The 25062-nt window shown below is 43.5% G+C and overlaps 1 protein-coding gene across 1 annotated transcript in view; it reads right to left on the reverse strand.

Moving 5' to 3' along the window:
• Positions 1 to 20569, reverse strand: part of AGT (angiotensinogen) — a 102643-nt gene extending 82074 nt beyond the window's left edge. The window contains 1 exon segment of the mRNA XM_040350690.1: positions 20409 to 20569. The gene's annotated coding sequence lies outside the window, so the exon portion shown is untranslated.
• Positions 20570 to 25062: the final 4493 nt, after the last annotated feature.

Genomic DNA, 25062 nt, shown 5'->3' on the forward strand with positions numbered 1-25062 from the left:
TATTATCACAGGATCCCAGGAGCCTCTCATGGGGCCCCCTACTGACCCAGTGGTCCTTGGGCAGTGCCCAAGTGCACAGTTGCCAACATTTAAAAAATATTTTCCTGGACACTTTTTTATATAAGTGCTATATTTAGAGTAGCTGAGATCCCCGATGTTCCTCTATACATCATAGTAGTAATCACAAAATTAAAGGAGTGCTAATAATGGGGCAGAACAAATATGAGAACTGAGATTTCCTTTAGTTGAACTAACAAAAGTGTGTCTATTCTAGAGCTGGTAACATTGAGGGTATAATTTTAAAGAACTGTTTTTTGTGGGTAAGCGACATAGGGGAGGAGTATGGACGGTATATAAGTGGGAAGTATGTGCAGGTGAGGGAGAGGAATGTGGAGGGTCTAACAGTGGGCACTATGTACAGGAGAGGAGTGCAAAGGGTATGGCAAAAGGCACTATGTACAGGAGAGGAGTGTGAAGGGTATGACAATGGGCAGTATGTACAGGAAGAGTGTGGGGATATGACAGAGGGTAGTACGTACCAGAGAGAAGTGTGGAGGGTATGATGGGGCAGTATGTACAGGAGAGGAGTGTGGAGGGTATGACAGTGGGCAGTATGTACAGGAGAGGAATGTAGATGGTATGATAGTGGGCACTATGTATAGGAGAGGAGTGTGGAGGGTATGACAGTGAGCAGTATGTACAGGAGAGGAGTGTGAAGGATATGACAATGGGCAGTATGTACAGGAAGAGTATGGGGGTATGACAGAGGGTAGTATGTACCAGAGAGAAGTGTGGAGGGTATGATGGGGCAGTATGTACAGGAGAGGAGTGTGGAGGGTATGCCAGTCGGCAGTATGTACAGGAGAGGAATGTGGATGGTATGATAGTGGGCACTATGTATAGGAGAGGAGTGTGGATGGTATGACAGTAGGCACTATGTACAGGAGAGGAGTGACAGAGGGTATTACGTACCAGAGAGAAGTGTGGAGGGTATGATGGGGCAGTATGTACAGGAGAGGAGTGTGGAGGGTGCGACAGTGGGCACTATGTACAGGAGAGAAGTGTATGACAGCAGGCACTATGTACAGGAGAGGAGTGTGAAGGGTATGACAGTGGGCGCTCTGTATAGGAGAGGAGTGTGGAGGGTATGACAGTGGGCACTATGTACAGGAGAGGAGTGTGTAGGGTATGACAGTGGGCACTATGTATAGGAGAGAAGTGTGGAGAGTATGACAGTGGGCACTATGTACAGGAGAGGAGTGTGGAGAGTATGACAGTGAGCACTATGTACAGAAGTGGAAGGATATTTAGGGACTGCGTAGTGGTTAAGCGGGTCATACATGGATTGAAATTACGCCAATTATGCAGAGACCAGCCATAGTCAATCTATGTATGGGCTAGCTGGTTTTACACAAGTCAATCTATTAATCGACTTGAGTACAACCAGCCTGTTAGGTTTTTCCCAAACCTATTCCCAGACACTATTATTTTTGTTCTTTTTCTTTCTTGTTTCCAAAACAATCAGATCCGCCAGCTATAGTTAGCAACACTGATCATTGTACGCACTGGCAGAACACAATAACACTGCAGGAGTGATTCCCTCATCCACAGGTCAGCAGGTGAGAGGGTGTGTGGGGACAGGCTGGGAGAGATACTAGTCAGTGGCTGGGTAGGCACTGGTAGTATCAGAGCCAGATACACACGGTTACATACACCACGATTGTTAAAGCAAGAACAATAATTCAGTACTAGACCTCCTCTGTAACTCTCAAATGTAACCTAAAAAAAATTAAAGCATCGCTTAGGATACCAAAAAAAATTGTGCTTTACTCAACTAACTAGTGTTTTTTTTTAATGAATAAAAAAAGTAAAAAAAAAAACATGTTTGAAGAATTGCAGGCAAATACCGTGCTAGAGCTGCACAATTAATCATTAAAAAAATTGTGATCTCAATTCAACCCCCCCTGACGATCTCCAATGCAGAGTTTGACGATTCTTTCATATAACAAGTGGAGAGACTTTCAGCTGTCCAAAAGAAAATATCTGGCAGTCTGCCAAGTTTTTAACAGGAAACATTGTAACTAACACTTCCTTCTTAGATCAAATGGATTACACTTTTGTGTGTAAAGAAAAAATCTGGGCAGTTGCGAAGTTTGTAAACAAAATGAAACATTGTAACTAAATTTAACCACTTAAAGTCCAACACTTGTTTGTTAAATTAAAAGTAATATTAATTGCTAGAAAATTACTTGGAACTGCCAAACATTATATATAATTTAGCAGAGACTCTAGGCCCTAGAGTCTCTGCTAAATTATATATAATATAATAAATATAAATAAAAAAGCGAATATGCCTTTGAAAAACTCACTGCAATAGTCACGGATGGAGCACCGTCGATGATTGGCTCAGTAAATGGACTTGTGGGTCTTTGTAAAGGTGATGACGCCTTCCCTGAATTTTGGAACTTCCACTGCATCATCCATCGTGAGCAACTTGTGTCCAAAACACTGAATTTAGACTACGTTATGAAGCCTGTGATGGAGATTGTGAACTACATCCGTACGCACGCCCTTAATCACCGGCAATTCAAGAAACCTCATTGCAGAACTTGACGCAGACTTGCCCGGTGACCTGCCACTGCACAGCGCAGTGAGATGGCTCTCAAGAGGCAAAGTAGTTTCGTGCTTTTTTGAGCTTTGGAAGCAGTAAAATTGTTTATGGCAGAGAAGAACAACACATATCCTCTGCTTTCAGACCCCGAGTGCTTATGGATTTGGCATTTTTAGTGGACATGCTTTCACACTTGGATAAACTAAACATGGACCTGCAGGGGAAATTAAAAACTCTTCATGAGCTGACACAAAGTGTATTCTCCTTTGTAAACAAGTTGAAGCTTTTTAAAGCACACATTCAAAACAGCAATCTATCCATTTTCCTTCTTTGCGCAGCACCCTGCAGAAGACCGGTATTAAAACAGATATAGCTGGATATGTGAAACAACTTACACAACTGCAAGAGAAGTTTACTTTGCGGTTTGAGGACTTGGACCAAAAAAGACCACAGATCACTTTTCTCATCGACCCGTTTAATGCTGACACCGACTGCCTGAAAACCCCACTTGTTACTGATGAGGCAGCGAGTGAACTAGAAATGATTGAGCTACGCGAGGACGATTAGACTGAAATCTCTTTTGAAGGAAGGCCATGTTACGTTTTGGAGAGCTGTGCCAACTGAAAATACCTGTGTGTAAAAAGAGCGCTCTCAAGCTGCTTTCTATGTTCTCGTCAACATACGTCTGTGAGCAGCTGTTTTCTACTTTGAAACACGTGAAATCAAAGCACCGGTCCATTCTGACCGACACTCATGTAAAGGAACTGCTCCGAGTGGCTACAACTGAATACAAACCTGATTTGCAGAAGATTACTGAAAACAAAAGATGCCAGAAATCCCACTGAGATTATCATCCCATCACTCCAACAAGGTAACAAAAAACACCTGACTGAGCATGTTATATTATGTGTTTAATATATTATTGTTAAAATGATATGCTTTTGTGTGAGTGTTTGGTCTGTTTGGCAGGTCACTGCGTGGTGTGGCTCTCTGACTCTCACAGTTTAAAATGTTGGCTCTTTTTGTCCGCCACCCCTGCTCTAGGGAATACAATGGCTATTGCTGCAATATTTTATGTCACACTGCATTTGCCCATTTCAATGAATAATAAAAACCATAACAACAAAACAGTGCAGTTAGCCCATTTTTTTTGTTTGTTTTTTTGTTTTAATATGAAAGATGATGTTATGCCGCAAGAATCGTGATCTATCTTCTAAGCAAAAAAGTTGCAATTCTCATTTTAGCCAGAATCGTGCAGCTCTATACCGTGCAACATAAAAAGTGCAAAGACCACCATAGAGTAATTTTCTAGCAAAAAACAAATGATGATTTTTACATGTAGTAGAGAAGTGTCAGAATTGGCCTGGGTGGTAAGGGGTTAATTACCATGAGTAATATACAAATAATTATTATAAGCCCTGTGATCCTATCAGTTTTGCTGCAGTGTGTCAGCTTGTATTAATATTGGCCGCTCTGAATGTAGCTTCTGACATGCTGTGCAAGCAGGCCTGTATCTCTGGAACCATAAATGATAGCTGTCCATATTTTGACCAGTTGTGGGTAGGTCTTCCTATGCATACCCCCCAAATGTGGGGTTTCTATGACCTCTGGTCGTCGAGCTACAACCCCCCAAAGTCGATCTTTTTATTTATTTATTTTTTCTGAATTTTTTTTTTTTTTTGGGCAAATGGGCCTATCTTGAGAAAGGGGCCTGGAGCTACAGCTCCATCAGCCCCCTTGTTAATCCGGCCCTGCCTGGAGGTGTGTTTGGGGTCATTGTCCCTGTTGAAAAATAAATAATGGTCCAACTAAACGCAAACCGATGGAATAGCATGCCGCTGCAAGATGCTGGTGGTAGCCATGCTGGTTCAGCATGCCTTCAATTTTGAAGAAATCCCCAACAGTGTCACCAACAAAGCACCCCCACACCATCACACCTCCTCCTCCATGCTTCACGGTGGGAACCAGGTATGTAGAGTCCATCCGTTCACCTTTTCTGCCTCACACAAAGACACGGGGGTTGGAACCAAAGATCTCAAGTTTGGACTCATCAGACCAAAGCACATATTTCCACTGGTCTAATGTCCATTCCTTGTGTTCTTTTACCCAAACAAGTCTCTTCTGCTTGTTGCCTTTCTTCAGCAGTGGTTTCCTAGCAGATATTCTACCATGAAGGCCTGATTCACACAGTCTCCTCTTAACAGTTCTAGAGATGTGTCTGCTGCAAAAGGTGGCTACTTTGAAGAACCTAGAATATGAAATATATTTTCAGTTGTTTCACACTTTTTTGTTAGGTATAATTCCACATGTGTTAATTCATAGTTTTGATGCCTTCAGTGTGAATCTACAATTTTCATAGTCATGAAAATAAAGAAAACTCTTTGAATGAGAAACTTTTGGTCTGTACTGTACACAGTGGGGGTTATTTATGAAAGGCAAATCCACTTTGCACTACAAGTGAAAAGTGCACTTGAAATTGCACTTGGAAGTGCAGTCACTGTAGATCCAAGGGGGACATGCAAGGAAAATAAAAAACAGTATTTTAGCCTGCACACGATTGGATAATAAAACAGCAGAGATCCCCTCATTTCAGATCTACCCCTCAGATTTACAGCAAATGCACTTCCATGTGCACTTTCAGATGCAATTTCAAGTGCACTTGTAGTGCAACGTGGATTTTCCTTTGTAAATAACCCCCAATGTTCAATTTTGTACTCAGTGTCTTGTAAAAAAAAGCTGTCGAAGCCCATTGTTGCAGGCAGAATGGGGTCGATTTACTAAAACTGGAGAGTGCAAAATCTGATGCAGCTTTGCAAAAAATCTAACCAGCTTCAGGCTGTTTTTTTCAAGCTTAATTGAACAAGCTGAAGTTAGAAACTGGCTACCATGCACAGCTGCACCAGATTTGCACGCTCCAATTTTAGTAAATAAACCAAATTTGTCATAAATGGGCATTTTACTTATACTCAACATCATGTATACAAGGAGAATGGAATATATGTGTCGTGTATACAGGTATAGGTAGAAAAAAAAAGTCTAACTAGGTAAACCAATAGAAAAAAAAATTAAGCCTCCTATACCCACATTGATCCAGAGAAAGGCAAAAAAAACACTTAAAACATGGTCCAATTTTAATCTGAAACCCCTGAAGGTAATGAATATTCTGGGATCAAACAATATTTAATGTTGGGGGTCATGGCAGGCAGCATTGGTGAATGAGGCTTACTAACAGAGCTCTGCAGCCTCCCTATAGTGGCTGAAAACAACTACAAGACCCCTCAGGACACAGACCTGCTCCAGTAGAACCAGAGATGCGGCAGGTCAGGATAGGGAAAAGAAAGGACTGTGCAAACTGGCTAAATTTAGAAGCCCGGGCAGCGCACCAGAGAAAAAAGATGGCGCCAGATCGTCACAGTACACGATGCTGGGAGACAGAGTGAAGGGGAGAGCAGTCGGGCTGCAGTGATACACACATTACTTATCCTGCCGTGGATTAAATCAATAGCCTCTAAACAAAGAAAGTGGATTTCTCAGGCAAAGAAAACTGTTAGGGAACCATCTACTATGACTATTATCTAAAAATCCTTATGCTCATAAATTAACTGCCTTTCAACCCATTATTGACACTGACATTAAAGAAATGCTCCTGTCCTTAAGACGAGCAATTCAGAAAGACATGCAGTCATATATGCATAAACCAAATGTGGAAATAGAGGAGCTCGGGGAACGAAAAATGAAATAAAATTAAAGATTTCCCAGAAGCTCACAATGACCTAGTGGATGCTCATTTTGAAGTTGAAGAATTCTTAAATTAAAGTTGCAGACCTTGAGGATCGGTACAGAGGTAATAATATCAAATGCAGAGGAATTCCTGAAAATTTCAAAAATGCGGATTTAAAACAATTTCTAAGAAGAATTGATGTCTGACCTACTCCCCACAATTCCTCATGAGGAAATAGCTATTGACAGAGCACACATGCTTCCTAACCCCTCACACATTCCAGAAAAACTACAAAGAGATGTAATTGGAAGAATACATTTCTACTTTGTTAAAGACCTCCTGATGTAATACGCATGCCAACACTGCCCACTCCCGGACCTATATTTGGGCATTCTCCTATTCAGATCTCTCACAAGCAACATTACTAGAATGAAAAAAACTGAATTATATTACAAAAATTCTACGCAATATTACTTACAATGGGGGATTTCCCACTAAGCTCTCATTGATCGAAATGACTTATCACACTCCATATACACAATCGATGAAGGTCTAATTTGCTGAAAAAAATGGGGTCTACTACTCATTGATGAGGACCTCCACAGGGGAAATCATCTCCAGGAAAAATACTACAACAATGGCACTGTTGCCAGTCCTGGCTAAACCTCTCTTTCCTTTCGTTTCTAAGGTTAAGCTCTCTACACCTCCCTATGATCACTAATATTTAACCCTTCTGGTTCTTCATTCTCAGGGAACTGTCTGCTACGGAAGGAATTTTACCTTCCCCCAAGTTAAAGTGCGATTTGTTGCACACTTGGGTGGCTCTGCCGTTCGCAAACAATTTAAATATAACTGGGACGAACCGGTCATTTCATATTTAGGTATTATTAAAAATGTGTAAAAAAAAACAAAAAACAAACACACTATGGAAGAATCAAACATGCAAAATGTTATAAGCAGCAAACCTCCTGTGAGGCCTCGTACACACGACAGAGTTTCTCGGCAGAATTCACCGAGAAACTCGGCTCAAAACCCGGATTCTGCCGAGAAACTCTGTCATCTGTACACTTTTGGCTCGATGGAGCCGCCGAGAAGCTCGTCGAGAAAAATAGAGAACATGTTCTCTATTTTCTCGTTATTCTATGGGAGAAGGCGGCCCCGCCGAGCTCCTCGGCGGCTTCATCCCAGAACTCGACGAGGAACTCGACGTGCTTGGCACGTCGAGTTCCTCGGCCGTGTGTACGGGGCCTGAGACATACACAGTGGAAAAAACATAAAAAATATAGGTTGCGCTAATCAATCATATTATACAAATGAGAATAATTTTTTTTTTTTTAAAACAGTCCATCAGTGAGGTGATATCCTAATCCTGATGTCAATCTGCATCGGTCACCACCATAGTGATCATTAAAACATCAGTGCCTCCAGCAACAGCTGAAAGGCTCACTTACTAGCTTCAATTGATCCCTCATTACAAGGTATCATACGCGCTTGTGGTTTAGCACAGCCAAGGCCTTTCCCTGGGTCTGAAAGGCCTCCTACACAGGACCACCCCTTGCCACCATAATAGATATAAGGATTTCTGAACTTCTCTCCAATTCCAATGAGGATCATGTGTGTCTGAGTGTCACTGAGCACCTCCTGCCCCGAACACAGCTCTCATGCGCTTTGTGAAAATCCCATAGATGGTTTGACTGTATGCTTTGCTCTGTGCAGCGTGTAGTACCCACATACTCATCTCCTCTTTTACTTTTTATATTAGGTATTAAGTGGTACTAAAGCTTCCTTTTTTTTTATAAAAACAAACATGTCATACTAACCTCCACTGTGCAGTTTGTTTTGCACAGAGTGGCTCGAATCGTCCTCTTCTGGGGTCCCACGACAGCTCTCTCGGCTCCTCCCCGCAATAGCTAAACCCCTCTGGGAAGCATTCTCCCGAGGGGGTTACCTTGCGGGCGCGCTCCCGTGTCCATAGACAATGAATTTATGACTCAGTCCCGGCCCTGGCGGCCGCGTCATTGGATTTGATTGACAGCAGCGGGAGCCAATGGCTGCACTGCTATCAATCTATTCGATCAACGCCAGGACTCCGTGGAGAAGAGGATGCCAGGGATAAGCTGAGCAGGTGAATTGGCTCAGGTAAGTAAAACTGGGAGGCCTGTGACAGGCAGACGTTTTTTTACCTTAATGCATAGAATGCATTAAGGTGAAAAAACACAAACCTTCACAACCCCTTTAACCTCACTTTTCCCACAAATAAACTATATGATGTCAATTATTCCTACTGTATTAAATCAGATCAATAAAGATTTTCAAAAACCACAACTGTCATGGGTAGGGAAAAATCGCTGCATTCCAGATGCAAACTCTACCCAAAATACTCAACTTTTTCAAATTCCTGCCTATACCAATGCCCTTGCAATTTTTTACGCAAGTAAACGATAAATTAAGAAAATCTAATTTGGAACGGAAAAAAAAACTAGAGTGGCGTTCACTATTTTAACATCTTCTAAATATAAAGGATGAGCGAATCTTCCCGATACGCACAATTTCTATTATGCTACTCTCCTAGATCAATTAAAGTACTGGTTCCTTCCAATTAATGGCAGCACAGTGGTGCAGTGAGTAGCACTTTTGCCTAGCAGCAAAAGTGTCGCTGTGCATGCGTGGGTTTCCTCCGGGTACTCCGGTTTCCTCCCACACTCCAAAGACATGCTGGTAGGTAAATTTGATCTTGTCCAAATTGGCCCAGTATATATATGTATATCTGTGTGTATGACCCAAGCGTGTCATGATCCTACGGGGTAAAATGACCGCACCAGCCAAGCAGACTCTGGCTGGAAAAAGCGCCCAGAGGCGATTCAGTTTGCATGAGTTGCGCTATACAAGTCATTCATTCATTCAATAATGACAAACTATGGTTAACCATCGAAAAAGAACCACTAAAGGTAACAACCTAGTTGCCTTAATGCTAGCTTATACTTTATTTCCAAAAATAATTATACCCAAATTAATTTACATACCAACACTATTAGCATGGAAATTTCTTGCCTCAAAATTTCACCTTCTAGGTGAAGTACATAACTTACCTATACCTTTGAGAACCTTATGCCCTGTACACACGATCGGTTCGTCTGATGAAATGGATTTTTTCATCAGATATCCGATGAAGCTGACTTTCATCAGTCTTGCCTACACACCATCGGTTAAAAATCCAATCGTGTCCAACGCGGTGACGTAAAACACAACGACGTGCTGAGAAAAGTGAAGTTCAATGCTTCGGGGCATGCGTCGACTTGATTCTGAAAATGCGTGGATTTTTGAACGATGGATTTCCCCACAGACGATTGTTTTTTTCTATCGATTTTTTAACCATACGAAAATTTTAAAACATGTTCTATTTTTTTTTCAGCGATGGGAAAAATAAACTGATGGGGCCCACACACGATCGGTTCATCCTTTAGAAAACGGTCCATCGGTCCATTTTCATCAGACGAACTGATTGCGTGTACAGGGCATTAGACTACTGCAGAGCCTGACTTTTGATGAATAACTAGATTAATCAGGGTTTTAACTTCTATAAAAATCTCCCCTCAGAGAATAAAGAAACTTTGGTTAAAAAACTTCACAAATAAGAACATTTGAAGCAATTCAGTCTAAATAAGGGATTTACTTATCAAACGTGTGTGTATATTCTGTTAGAAGTCATATTGTGTAACAATGTGACTTGACTATGTTCAGAGATTGATTAAGCAAGTTTGAGTCACAGGATGTAGCAACTGTTTCTTCTGTTTGTGGTCAAATGCCATTCACACCTCCAGCTGGGAAAAAGGTCAATTTGTGGCATTTTCCCAGAGATTCCTGGAAGTAACTTATAGGTGCTAAATGAAACATATGTTTTTGAATGTAAATAAACAACACATAAACAACAAGGATTTCAAAAAAGGACCATTCAAGGCTCCTCCCCCTTTAAAACATATAAATTGTATTGCTCTGCCTAGCTAGTCAGAACACTCATATTGATTGTATACCATATACAAGGTTGTTCTCCATGCTTGTGACCTGCATGCTTGAATATTAAATACATCTTTTTGGATTCGGCTTCAGCAGTCAACGTTACTGAAAGTCCTTGAGTTCAGGGCTTTCCCGAGCAGAACCAAGTTATGATTTGCACTGGTAGGCTTTCACCTGTTAAGTGTATCACTTTGTATTACCTATATAATACTATAAGACTTCTACCGTTGCATTTATATTCCAGAATATATTTTGTTATATGGTTTTACTCATTGTGTTAACTTTGATATATAACCCAATAAAAATTGTTTGAAAACGTAAAAAAAAGTAATGGGTGGGTCATTTAAATAGCAGTGAATAGGGTAGGGCTAAAACGATATTCTGCTTACAGGCTGTCATTGCCCACTCATCCTCTGATCCAGGGAGCTGGTTCTCAGTGGTCCCAGCCACTCATAAACTGGGACGGAACCAGTACTTTAATTGATCTAGGAGAGTAACATAATGTACAGACTCTCAAAGAGAAGAAGGGAGAACCTTTCTCCACTCCATTTTAAAAGCCTTAAATATGGTTTATTAATGTCTGCAGCATACAGACTGATTCATCCTGATAAGCTCTAATGCATTTATCTCCTTTAGGAGCTTACTCATAGGTTAAAATTCTCAGGGGAAAGCTGCCTTTTCTATGACAGACACCTGTAACCACTGAGAGTAAGTCCCCTTTCACACTTTGGCGGTACGTGCATTAACGGTAAAGTGTTGCTAGAGGCACTTTACCGCTGTTATATTTTCGTCCACTAACGGGGGTTACAAGCCGAGGAAAGGGTTAATAGTGCCCATTTTGCGGTGCTTCGGCAGTGCTGCCCATTCATTTTAATAGACAGGGGCTTCTTGTAGGACTTTTTTTTTCCTGTCCTGCAAGTGCACGACCCCAGTGTGAAAGCACTTGTGCTTTCACACTGGGGTGGCTTGAGAGGCGCTTTAAAGGCCTTGGCCCAGATTCAGTAAGCAATTGCGCCTGCGTAACCATAGTTATGCAGCGCAATTGCTGACTTGCGCCGGCGTAACGAGTTCTCCTGATTCAGAGAACTCGTTACGCCGACTGCAGCCTAAAATCTGCGTGGCATAAGGCTCTTATGCCACGCTGATTTTAGGCTGCATTCTTGCGTTGACCGCTAGGGGGGCGCTCCCATTGTGATCAGCGTATAGTATGCAAATTGCATACTAACACAGATTCACAATTGTTGCGCGGGCCCTGCGTACGCAAGTTACGTCGTTTCCGTACGGCGTGCTTAGCGTAAGGCTGCTCCTGCTAATAGCAGGCGCAGCCAATGCTAAGGATACCCGTCGTTCCTGCGCCGCGAAATTTGAAATCTACGTCGTTTGCGTAAGTGATTCGTGAATGGCGCTGGACGCCATTCATGTTCACTTTGAAGCAAATGACGTCCTTGCGACGTCATTTGCCGCAATGCACGTCGGGAAAGTTTCCAGACGGAGCATGCGCTCTACGCTCGGCGCGGGAGCGCGCCTAATTTAAATGATTCCCGCCCCGGCGGGATCATTTACATTGCGCGCGCTTACGCCGGGCAATTTTGCCGGCGCGCCCTCGCAATTTACCGAGCTACTGCTCCGTGAATCTAGGGCAGCGCAAATAGAGCGCAAATGTACCTGAATCTGGGCCACTATTTTTAGCTCTAAAATGCCTGAAAATCATCCCAGCATGAAAGGGGTCTAAATGAACATGCTGATGGATGACTAATTAACTCAGACACCTCAACAGTACTATGCATAGAACCCAAATGTATCTTTTGAATCAAAAATAAATGCATTGTTTCAAAATCTCTAAACTATTCCAAAGCTGGCCATACATTTTACAATTTCGTTACTCAATTTTATTTAGATTTACCTTCAACTATGTAGCTCAAGGGCCTGCCTGATTGCATGCAAATTTAAAGTGTTTAGGTTTTGATCTCATATTATATGGTTTTGGGAGAATTGTATAATGTATGGCCAGCCAGAATGCCACATCTTAAGAGGACCGTTTTATTGGTCATTACCACCTTTATTAAACATTTAATATATGGGCTTCTATATACCTTTACAAATATAAATACGTTATATATAAAAATCTCTAGCTTACGTGATTTTACATTCCTAACTAGGATTTTAGTCTCACTATTATGTAGCCAGCAGTCATATTAATATTACCATTGTCACATTTATTCAAAATAATATTAAAAAACAAGTGCAACATATGAACATAAATAACAATTTTGGTGTCTGAATGAGATGGGAAACATAACAGTTTACCACATTCATCTAATATACACCAACATTCATCAGAAAGACTCTTCATGTAGAGCTAGGAAAGGGTTTGGAAGAGGAGGAGTAAAGTGTGAAAAATGAAATAGAAGGGAGGCAAGGGGGCAGAGGGAAAAGGAATAGAGGGGAAGACAGAGGAGAGGGGGAAAGGGATTTGGGGGGTAGGGAAGAATTGCAAAGAAACATGGGGAAGGTGCTCTGTACTGTGTACAATGGTCTAGCAATGCCACTGGATTTTTATATGAACTTGTTTTGCCTGAGTTTATCTTTTAAAATTGCGCATCCCAGTGTTGTAATTGCTCTGTCTATCTATCTTTAATTTTCTTTTCTTTTATTTGATGCATGCATGTGATGAATCTTAAGCCGTTTTAGCCCTGGTTCTAACTGACAGTGGGAATGAAATCGAATAAATTTCCGCGTGTCAGTCCCGACTTCGGGGGCGATTTCAGAGACAGTTGTGCAGATTGCTGCACAGATGTCAATGGAAATCGCACCCCAAAGTCACCAAAAGTAGTACAGACGAGGCCCTTGCCGGCAATTTCTGACGATTTGGTATGTGATTTGACATGTTGAATCACATGCCAAAGCAATCCAATGTGAACCAGGGCTTAAGGCTGGGCTTTTCATGTGTGTGCAAGATGAGGAGGTTTGAGTTAAGCAGGTAAGCATGCTGTCAGATTACTGGTGTTCTGTGTTAAATTACACAGTAAATTTCACTTCACATTTGCCTTTGTACACCAGTCATTCTAATGCCGCGTACACACCATCACTTTATGTGATGAAAAAAAACGACATTTTCTGTGAAGTAAAAAATGACGTTTTTGAAACTTCAATTTTCAAAGACGAAGTTGCCTACACACCATCGTTTTTCTCACAATGTTCTAGCAAAGTGAGGTTACGTTCTCACCACTTTTTCCATTGAAGCTCGCTTCATAAGTAGCTTCTGGGCATGCGCGGGTGAAAAAACGTCGTTTAAACGACGTTTTTTACTACACATGGTCAATTTCTGTGAAGTAAAAGTTGACGTTTTGAAAAACGACACATAAAATTGAAGCATGCTTCAATTTTTTTTGGTCGTTTTTTAGAAGACATAAAACGACGTTTTCCCCCACACACGGTCAATTAAAGTGACGTTTTTAAAAACTTCATTTTTTTTCATCACATAAAGTGATGGTGTGTACGGGGCATTACAGTTTTCAATACTAAGGCTGCATTCACACCTGAGCGTCGGTCGTTTGGTCGTTTTCTCGCGCGTATTCATGCTTATTTGCGCGTTTGCATCCAGCGTCGTCCAACGTTTTTGTACTTCGACGTTTTTTATTTTAGCCAATAGGAAAAATTATCATCTTTTCATCACTTGTTGCTATGTTGGTAGATCTTTTTAATCTTCTGCCTGGGTGAAAAGTTCTATTGATTAAAGCGACGAAACGCCCGTAGCAAACGCTCGTTGTCGCGCTGGTCGCTTAATTTGAGCGTTTACATTACTTTCAATGGGGAATGGAAACGCTCAAATACGCCCAAACCGCGTGATTCGCGCGACAAAAAAGGGTCCGGAACTTGTTCGAGCTTCAGGCGTTCGGCGTCAGGCGTATTGGCGTGGAGATGTGAACCATCTCCATAGGGAATAATGTATTTTTTCCCCTCTAGCGTATTTGAGCGTCGCGCTTCAGGCGACAAAATGCTCAGGTGTGAATGCAGCCCTTGTACACACGACCGTTTTTCCCGGCAGGGAAACTGCCAAGCAAGCTTTTGGCCGGGAAAACTGGACGTGTGTATGCTTCCTCTCAGTTTTTTTCCGTAAGTAAAACAGCCGGGAATCTCATCTGGAAAATAAAGAACCTGCTCTCTATTGTCCCGTTGTTTTTTGTTTTTTTTTCGCCAGATCTACTACTTACCTATGGGAAAGACTGTGAGGCAGTGCAGATGTAGCAAACACATGGCTGGGATTCCCGGCCAAAGCTCCATGGCAGTTTTCCTGCCAGGTTCTCGGCTTTCCCCTCGGTTTTCTCGGCAGACTTTTTACCGCCGAGAAAACCGAGCGTGTGTACAGGGCTTGAATCATCATTTGTTCTACATGTAAACAATGTTGTTCTGATAAAAAAAAAAAATTATTATAGAGAAAAAAAAAAAGAATAAAATAACTTAATTGGGCACAGCAACTGCCTATATTTGAGTACTAGCCTAATATTTGTCATAATACATGAAAGTTTTAGTTTTACCAAAGCAAAGTTAACTTTGTCACACTTCCAAGAAAGAGCAAAAGTAAACTTGCCAGCCATAAAAAAATACATAGGAAATACACTATATTGTCAAAAGTATTGGGACACCTGCCTTTGCATGCACATGAACGTTAATGGCATCCCAGTCTTAATCCGTAGGATTCGAAATTGAGTTGGCCCATCCTTACATAACTGCTTCAACTCTCCTGGGAAGGTTATCCACAAGGTTAAGGAGCATGTCTATGGGAATGTTTTACCATTGTTCCAGAAGCGCATTGGTGAGGTCAGGCACTGATGTTGGATGAGAAGGCCTTCCTCGCAGTCTCCACTCATCCAATTCATCATAAAGGTGTTCTATCAGGTTGAGCTGCAGGCCAGTCAAGTTCCTCCACCCCAAACTAGCTCATCCATGTCTTTATGGACCTTACTTTGTGCACTGGTCTAAATCATTTGGTGGAGAGGGAATATGGTGTGGGGTTGATTTTCAGTGGTTAGGCTTGGCCCCTTAGTTCAGTTAAGGGAACTCCTAAGGCATCGGCATACCCAGACATTTTGGACAATTTCAAGTTCCCAACTTTGTGGGAACAGTTTGGAGATGGCCCCTTCCTGTTCCAACATGACTGTGCACCAGTGCACAAAGCAAGGCCTATAAAGACATGGATGAGTGAGTTTGGGGTGGAGGAACTTGACTGTCCTGCACAGAGTCCTGATCTCAACCCAACAGAACACCTTTAGGATGAATTAGAGTGGAGACTGCAAGCCAGGCCTTCTCGTCCAACATCAGTGCCTGACCTCACAAATGTGCTTCTGGAAGAATAGTCAAACATTACAATGGACACACTCTTAAACCTTGTGGACAGCCTTCCGAGAAAAGTTGAAGCTGTTATAGTTGCAATATTTAACCCTACGGACTAAAACTGGGATGGCATTAAAGTTCATGTGCGTGTAAAGGCAGGTGTCCCAATATTTTTGACAATATAGTATATATTTCTGTGAAACTTCAGAAATATTTCCAGAATTGCCATCTTAAAAAATAAATACAGTTTAAATAACATTTTACCATCTTACACTTTAGATAATCTTGCATAGAAATAATGGTGTGGCTTTTCACAGTCTTTCATTTTTGTAGTTAATAAAATGTAATTAATTTGTTATTTGAAAAAAAATATATATTTTTAATTATTTAGTCAAGATCAGGATAGTTTTGTAATCTCCTAACTGGCTCATATGTCGCAAATCCTTTAATGCACTTTTATTCTCAGTCCGTTAGCTCTGCATTATACTAAAGATTAATGGCATGAAAACTTGAGACATCTTTCACTTTTTTGTAAAATAAATTGTAAATAAAAAGGTATTGTCATAATAGCTATATAATAGCTATAGCTAATAGCTATAATAGCTGCCAGCTATATAACTGCTTCCATTTTAAGCTTGAAAATGGCAACATGAAACCTTGATGTTTATCAAAAGTATTTTTTTGTTAAAAATGTAACCCATCTCATGAGTAGTACAACATGCTTTTAACAAACAGAAAATGATTCACCCTATGTGCATTCTCGTTTGCGTTTAGTGTGGCCGCATTTGCGTGAAACGGTAGCCAATTAAAATGAATAAGCTGCCGTGCTTGTGTTTCTGCAAAAAAAAGGTGCATGCACCTTTTCAAAGATGCAGCATCAGGAAAATTGCATGGTCTTTTTGACAATGCGATTTCCCTTCAGTTTCCACACACGCAGTGCGATTTTACATGCATGGGGGTACCATTGAGAATGAATGACAACCCTGCATGTTTCTGCAGAGCAGTGCGGGTGGTTGCAAGTGCGGAAATCGCTGCGATACCCGCAGCCACACGCATTGATGTGAACGTAGGATCAAAGCATATTTGGTTCAAGAACCAATTTTTAGTAATAAAGGGCCAGATCCACAAAAACCTGGCACAACTTAAAAAATCCCATTTAAGTTACACTGCCTTAAAATTTCTACCTAAGTGCCCGATCCACAAAGCACTTACCTAGAAATTTCAGGCTGTGTAACTTAAATCCGGCCGGCGCAAGGCCTTCCTATTCAAATGGGGCGAGTCCCATTTAAATGAGGCGCGCTCCCGCGCCGGCCGTACTGCGCATGCGCGAAGTTACGCTACGCCGAGTTTTGTGGATCGCGCCGGCTTAAAAAAGTTGCGTCGGGAAAAAAAAAAAAAAAATTTGACAGCGTCGCTCGGCATGCATTCCTGAGGGAGAACTCCATGCCAATTTTCAAATAAAAAACCGGCATGGGTTCCCCCCCCAGGGGCATACCAGGCCCTTAGGTCTGGTATGGGTTGTAAGGAGACCCCCCCTACGCCGAAAAATCGACGTAGGGGGTCCCCCTACAATCCATACCAGACCCGTATCCAAAGCACGCTACCCGGCCGGCCAGGAAGGGAGTGGGGACGAGCGAGCGCCCCCCCCTCCTGAGCCGTACCAGGCCGCATGCCCTCAACATGGGGGGGTTGGGTGCTCTGGGGCAGGGGGGCGCACTGCGGGCCCCCCCACCCCAGAGCACCCTGTCCCCATGTTGATGAGGACAGAACCTCTTCCCGACAACCCTGGCCGTTGGTTGTCGGGGTCTGCGGGCGGGGTGCTTATCGGAATCTGGGAGTCCCCTCAAATAAGGGGGCCCCCAGATACCGGCCCCCCACCCTAAGTGAATGGATATGGGGTACATCGTACCCCTACCCATTCACCTGGAGGCAAAGTGATAGTTATTAAACACACAACACAAGGGTTTTTAAAATCATTTATTAGTCTGCTCCGGAGGCCCCCCCTGTCTTCTTTAGCTCTAATACCAGGGGGGGCTTCTTCTTCCGCTCTCCGGGGGTCTTCTCCGCTCTCCGGGGGGGGTTTTCTTCCGCTCTCCGGGGCGGGTCTTCTCCGCTCTCCGGGGGTCTTCTTCTATCTTCACCGCTCTCCGCTGTTGACTCGGCGCACCCCGGTTCTTCTGCAGCTGTCCGGTGCCTTCTCCTTCAGCGCTGGCTGCCTGCTATCTTCGTGTGTTAGCTCAATTAATAGCAGGCAGCCAGCGCGGTCTTCTGTGACGTCATGTTCTTCTCTTCTGTTCTTCTCCCCTCTTCCGATGTTGACTCGACGCCTCTTCTCACTGCAATGATGGAAGCGCGCCTTGCATCCCATTTATATAGGCATCACCGTCCCATCATGCTCCGGTAGGTACCCACGTGGTGGGTGCCTACCCACGTGCACCCACCACGTGGGTACCTACCGGAGCATGATGGGACGGTGATGCCTATATAAATGGGATGCAAGGCGCGCTTCCATCATTGCAGTGAGAAGAGGCGTCGAGTCAACATCGGAAGAGGGGAGAAGAACAGAAGAGAAGAACATGACGTCACAGAAGACCGCGCTGGCTGCCTGCTAGTAATTGAGCTAACACACGAAGATAGCAGGCAGCCAGCGCTGAAGGAGAAGGCACCGGACAGCTGCAGAAGAACCGGGGTGCGCCGAGTCAACAGCGGAGAGCGGCGAAGATAGAAGAAGACCCCCGGAGAGCGGAGAAGACCCCCCCCCCCGAGATCGGAAGAAAAAAACCCCCCCGGAGAGCGGAGAAGACCCACGGAGAGCGGAAGAAGAAGCCCCCCCTGGTATTAGAGCTAAAGAAGACAGGGGGGCCTCCGGAGCAGACTAATAAATGATTTTAAATGATCAAAACCCTTGTGTTGTGTGTTTAATAACTATCACTTTGCCTCCAGGTGAATGGGTAGGGGTACGATGTACCCCATATCCATTCACTTAGGGTGGGGGGCCGGTATCTGGGGGCCCCCTCATTTGAGGGGACTCCCAGATTCCGATAAGCACCCCGCCCGCAGACCCCGACAACCAACGGCCAGGGTTGTCGGGAAGAGGTCCTGTCCTCATCAACATGGGGACAGGGTGCTCTGGGGTGGGGGGGCCCGCAGTGCGCCCCCCTGCCCCAGAGCACCCAACCCCCCCATGTTGAGGGCATGCGGCCTGGTACGGCTCAGGAGGGGGGGGGCGCTCGCTCGTCCCCACTCCCTTCCTGGCCGGCCGGGTAGCGTGCTTTGGATACGGGTCTGGTATGGATTGTAGGGGGACCCCCTACGTCGATTTTTCGGCGTAGGGGGGGTCTCCTTACAACCCATACCAGACCTAAGGGCCTGGTATGCTCCTGGGGGGGGAACCCATGCCGGTTTTGATTTTACAAATTGCCGTGGAGTTCTCACTCAGGAATGCATACCAAATGCCGTCGCTTGAATGGGCTTTTACATGGTGTGACTAACTTTCCACTTTGTAAAACCAGCCCTAGTTTTACACTTGCAAACTAAAAATTACGGCGAAAAAACGAAGCTGAAAAGCTTTGTGGATCGCCCTAAGTGCTAATTTGCATACTAGAAGCGGCATTTCGACTCGAAATGCCCCCAGCGGCGGATGCGGTACTGCATCCTAAGATTCGGCAGTGTAATTCAATTACACATGCCGGATCTTCTGCCTAACTTTGGAAAACTGCTTCTGTGGATCAGTTCCAAAGTTAGGACAAGGGATACGATGGAGTAACAGCAGTTACTCCGTCGTATCTCTTTTGTGGATCTGGCCCAAAGTAGGTAACTGGAAAATAATCAGAAACAGTAAAATAGCAGGAGATTATTGCAAGTCTTTTGCTCAATTGCTTGTTAGATTAAAGGAATAATTAGATCAATTATATCTTATAGGTTGCCTGAAGATATGCGAGCAACAATATTTGAGAGATAAGCACAATTCTTACCCAGAAATTCAAAGACCAGAGCTGAAACTTGTTTTCAGGAAAGTGGGGATTAAAAACCTGCCGTCTACTTGCTCAAAAATTGGCTAATATTTTACACTGTGAAAAATGTTTTTAGAATATTTTCATTTAAATTAATAGGATTTGAAATACAAGTCCAATGCCTTCTTCACGCAATATAACCCTTGCATTTTTAATATTATGTCATTTAAACAATTTCACTTTAAACAAAAAAAAATAAGTATTTGAGCAAGATCAAGATACTTTTGTAATCTTCTTATGCTGCGTACACACGATCGGAATTTCCGATGGGATAAAATCAGACGGAATTCTGATGAAGCTGACTTCCATCAGTCTTGCATACACACTGTCAGACTAAATTCCGACCGTCCAAAACTACGACGAGCCGAGAAAAATGTCAATGCTTCCGAGCATGCGACGACTTGATTCTGAGCATGCGTGTTTTTTTTCTCCCTCAGAGTTGCACACATACGATAGGAATTTCCAATCTTTTTTTTTTCCCCATCGGAAAAAATAAAACATGTTCTATTTCTAAATACCGATGGAAAAAAGTCTGATGGGGCTCACACACGATCGGAATTTCTGATGAAAAAAGACCATCAGACTTTTTTCATCTGACTCACATGTGATGCAGCCCTCTAAACATCTACTTTTGTTCTGAGTTCATTAGCTCTGTATACTTTAAAATTAATTAATTACAAATTAATAGCATGAAGAAATGGTTGCTTCTACTTACTTTTCAGAAATCTCTCCTTTCAATCAAATGTCCTTTCTGTCTCTCGAAAACTGGGGAAAAATGTATTTGCTTCAAATGTTATATGAAAAGTTGCATAACTCCAGTTACTTATTAGCCCAGATTAGTGGGCCCCCCTATGTGCTCAGAATGTTCTGTGAACACTTGCTGTTTATATATGTCTTTTTTTTTGCATCATCATCATCATCCGCCTGACCTCATGAACCACAGAGAGAACAAACATCAAATGTTGAACCTTTTGTTTCATATTATCTCGGCATGATGCATCAAAACAAAATAAACAGAGTTGTTTCACAAGAGTGAAAATGTGTCTTCTTGTCTGTTAAGCATTTTCTTACACAAAATTTGTTTCTAGTGTTTACTACATAAAACAGTTTCATAACACAAGTACAGTTATGCACAATAAACATTTAATAAAAGTAAATATGTCAAGACAAATTATTTACAATATTTCTACGGTTCACCTAACAATTACAGAGGTGAAAAAAATTATTTGATGCCCTGCAGATTTTGTAAGTTTGCCCACTTACAAAGAAATAAAGGGTCTATCATTTTTATCATAGAGGTATTTTAAATGATAGAAACAGAATATCAACCAAAAATGCAGAAAAAAGGACATAAAACAAATGCTATAAATTAAGTTTCAGTTCAGCGAGTAAAATAAGTATTTGATCCCCAAGCAAAACATGACTTAGTACTTGGTGGTAAAACACTTGTTGGCAAGCACAGAGGTAAGATGTTTCTTGTATTCAGTGAACAGGTTTGCACACATCTCAGGAGAGATTTTGGTTCACTCTTCTTTACAGATCTTCTCTAAATCCTTTCTTGGCTGACGCTTGGCAATTCAAAGTTTCAGCTCCCCCCATAAGTTTTTTATAGATTTATGGTCTGGGGACTGACTAGGGCATAGACTTTAATGTGATTTTTCTTGAGCCACCCCTTTTTTTTCTTTGGCGATATGGTTGGTGTCATGGTCATGCTGGAAGACCCATCCTCGACCCATCTTCAGCCAGAACGGCTGAGGGAAGAAGGTTCTCACTCAAGATTTTACAATACATGACCCCATCCATTGGCCCCTCAATGTGGCAAAGTCAGTATGTTCCTTTATCAGAGAAACAGCCCCAAAGTATCAGGTTTCCCCCTTCGTGTGTAAGGTACCTGTGATTGGTAGTGTCCGAAGTGGAACTTGTGTGCTGAGGATTCTGGGGAAAAACTTAGTCAGGCAGATTAGGTTGGCAACAGATCAGGCAAAACGGTACACGATCAAAATCCAGCGAGTGGTCAGGCAAGCAAAGGTCATACACGAGTGAGCTGGCAGTGAAGTACAAAATCAGCAGGCTAGAGAGTAGTCAAGAATTCGGGCAGAAGTTCAACACGATAATCAAGGTCACAAAGCAGAACACCCAGGGAGCTAATCCACAACAAACGGGCGCTGAGAGATAGCATCACTTCCTATTTATGGGCTTCTTTGATTAAAAATTGTCCACAGCTGGCAGCAGGTGGGGCCAGTGAGTCCAAGGTAATGCTTAATACTGAGAGGACATTTCCATAAGTCCAGATCTCCTCCGTAGCACAACAGGTAAGGCTACAGCTGTAGGACCAGGAAGATCCCGGTTAAAATACTCCCAGGTACATGACAGGGCCCCCTCCTCAGTGGACCCCTCCGGGGGCCTAGCAGGGCTTAGTGGGAAAGGAGGCATGGTAGTCTCGAATAAGAGAAGGGTCATGCAGATCTGTGTCTGGAACCCAGGAACCGTCTGTGAGAGGATATCCCTTCCAATGAACCAGATACCAAAGGCCACGACCCTGTCTTCTAGAATCAAGAATCTTGGAGACTTCAAACTCATTTTGTCAATCAACAAGAACAGTGAGTACGAGGTAATGCTTAATACTGAGAGGACATTTCCAGAAGTCCAGATCTCCTCTGTAGCACAACAGGTAAGGCTGCAGCTGTGAGACCAGGAAGATCCTGGTTCAAATACACCCAGGTACATGACACCATGCTCTGTAGGGATGGTGTTCTTAGGGTCACAGTCAGCATTTTTCTTCCTCCAAACATGGTGAGTCAAGTTAATGCCAAAGAGCTCAATTTTGGTCTGGTCTGACCACAGCACTTTCTCCCAATCCTTCTCTGAATTATTTAGATGTTCATTGGCATGACTATACATGTGCCTTCTTGAGAATGGGGACTTGCCGTGTTTGGAAGAAGAAAAATGCTGACTATGACCCTAAGAACACCATCTCTACAGTCAAGCATGGAGGTGGAAACACTATGCTTTGGGGCTGTTTCTCTTCTAAAGGTACAGACCGACTTTGCTGCCTTGAGGGGCCAATGGATGGGGCCATGTATTGTGAAGTCTTGGATGAGAACCTTCTTCCCTCATCCAGAATCCTGAAGATTAGTCATTGATGGGTCTTTCAGGATGACAATGACCCAAAACATAAGGACATGGAGTGGCCTACCCAGTCTCTAGACTTTAATCCTATAGAAAATGTATGGAGTTATTCTGTTTACTCTTTATTGAACTGCAACTCAATTTATAACATTTGTATTATGTGTTTTTTTTCGGGACTTTTTGTTGATATTCTGGGCCAGATTCTCGTACATTTGTGGCGGCGCAACGTAACCCGTTTACGTTACACTGCCGCAAGTTTTCAGTGTAAGTGCCTGATCCACAAAGCACTTACCTGTAAACTTGCGGCGGTGTATCGTAAACACGTCCGGCGCAAGCCCGCCCAATTCAAATGGGGCGTCTACCATTTAAATTAGGCGCGCTCCTGCGCCGGACGTACTGCGCATGCTCAGTTTAGAAATTCCCGCCGTGCTTTGCGTGATGTGACGTAATGTTTTAGAACGGTGACTGCGTAGCGTCCATTCGTATTCCCGGACGTCTTACACCAAAAAAATAATAATTTTGAAATTCGACCCGGGAACGACGGCCATACTTTAACATGGCTCGACTAAAGTTAAGCCATGTTAAAGCAGGTGTAAATTTGCGACGGAAAAAAATTACTAGCGACGACGTAACGACGGGAAAAACCTTTGTGGATCGACGTAACTGCTAATTTGCATACCCGACGCTGGAATACGACGCAAACTCCCCCCAGCGGCGGCCAAAGTATTGCATCCTAAGATCCGACGGTGTAAGTCAATTACACCTGTCGGATCTTAGGGCTATCTATGCGGAACTGATTCTATGAATCAGCCGCAAAGATAGGACAGGAGATACGACGGTGTATCAGGAGATACGCCGTCGTATCTCCTCTGTGAATCTGGCCCTTTGTCTCTATCATTTAAACCTATGATAAAAATGATAGACCCTTCATTTCTTTGTAAGTGGGCAAACTTACAACGTCTGCAGGGGGTGAAATAATTTTTTTTCCCCACCTTAGCAAGTCCAGTGGTGGTGTCAGGGTTACATAGTAACATAGTTAGACAGGTTGAAAAAAGACACACATCCATCTAGTTCAACCATGAAAAATAATATCATACAATCCCATATACATAATCCTATATCCACAGTAGATCCAGAGGAAGGTGAAAAAACCCCAGCAAAGCATGATCCAATTTGCTACAGCATGGGGAAAAATTCCTTCCTGATCCCCCGGGAGGCTATCGGATTTTCCTTGAATCAACTTTACCTATAAATGTCAGTACCAGTGGTGGCCCGTCCATAGGGGGCGCTCGGGCGCCGCCCCCCCAAGCTGTGAAAAAAAAAAATCGAAAAAAAAAATGTCACTTTAAGAGTGACCAGGCGCCGGACATGCAGCGGTCTATGGGAAGCTTCCCAGCTTGCAATCAGCCGATTGCAAGCTGAGAAACTGATTTGCCCGTGTGCAGGGCATGTGCAGGGCGCAAGATGTGCGCCCGCACACACTCCCACTCGCCACTGATTTGTCCCTGGCTTCTGCTCTGTCATTTTTATTGGCCGGACCGGAGGGTGATTGGGCGGTGCTTTTTCTGCACTGTCGCGTCACTTTCAGCTTCCCGGCACTGGGGCTGACTGACTCTGCGACTTGTGGAGTGCGGCAACGGCAGCTATCCGGGACCGGGACCCTTTCATGAAGGCAAAGAGCTGATCACAGTGGCAGGCTGCAGTGGATGGATGGACACAGAGCACCAGGTGAGTGCCGGGATCGGAGAGGACTCCTCACCTTCCCTATTTGCTGTTGGCGTCATCACGGTATGGCATGTCTCTCTCTCTCTCCGCACCATCATGCTTCCGTGTAGCTTCCCCCTCCTCGGTCTCCTCTGCAGAGCAGCAAACCGATTGGAGTGTGACTGTTTGTCCTGCCGTGATCCTGGCCCCCCTCCCCCACCTCTGATCACCTTTCTCAGCTGCTGAAGAGCTTCATGGAGGGTGGGGAGGGGGGGCTGCTGAGTGTTGTGGTTCATGGCAGTGACTGGCAGCTGTGGGGGGTTTCTCCACCCTAAACACCCCCCCTCCCTGTAACTCCACCCTAAACACCCCTCCTCCCTGCATCTCCACCCTAAACACCCCCCCTGCATCTCCACCCTAAACACCCCCCCTGCATCTCCACCCTAAACACCCCCCCTCCCTGTAACTCCACCCTAAACACCCCCTCCCTGCATCTCCACCCTAAACACCCCCCCTGCATCTCCACCCTAAACACC

This window comes from Rana temporaria, chromosome 4 (genome assembly GCF_905171775.1).
Source record: "Rana temporaria chromosome 4, aRanTem1.1, whole genome shotgun sequence".
In the NCBI taxonomy this organism is placed as follows: Eukaryota; Metazoa; Chordata; class Amphibia; order Anura; family Ranidae; genus Rana; species Rana temporaria.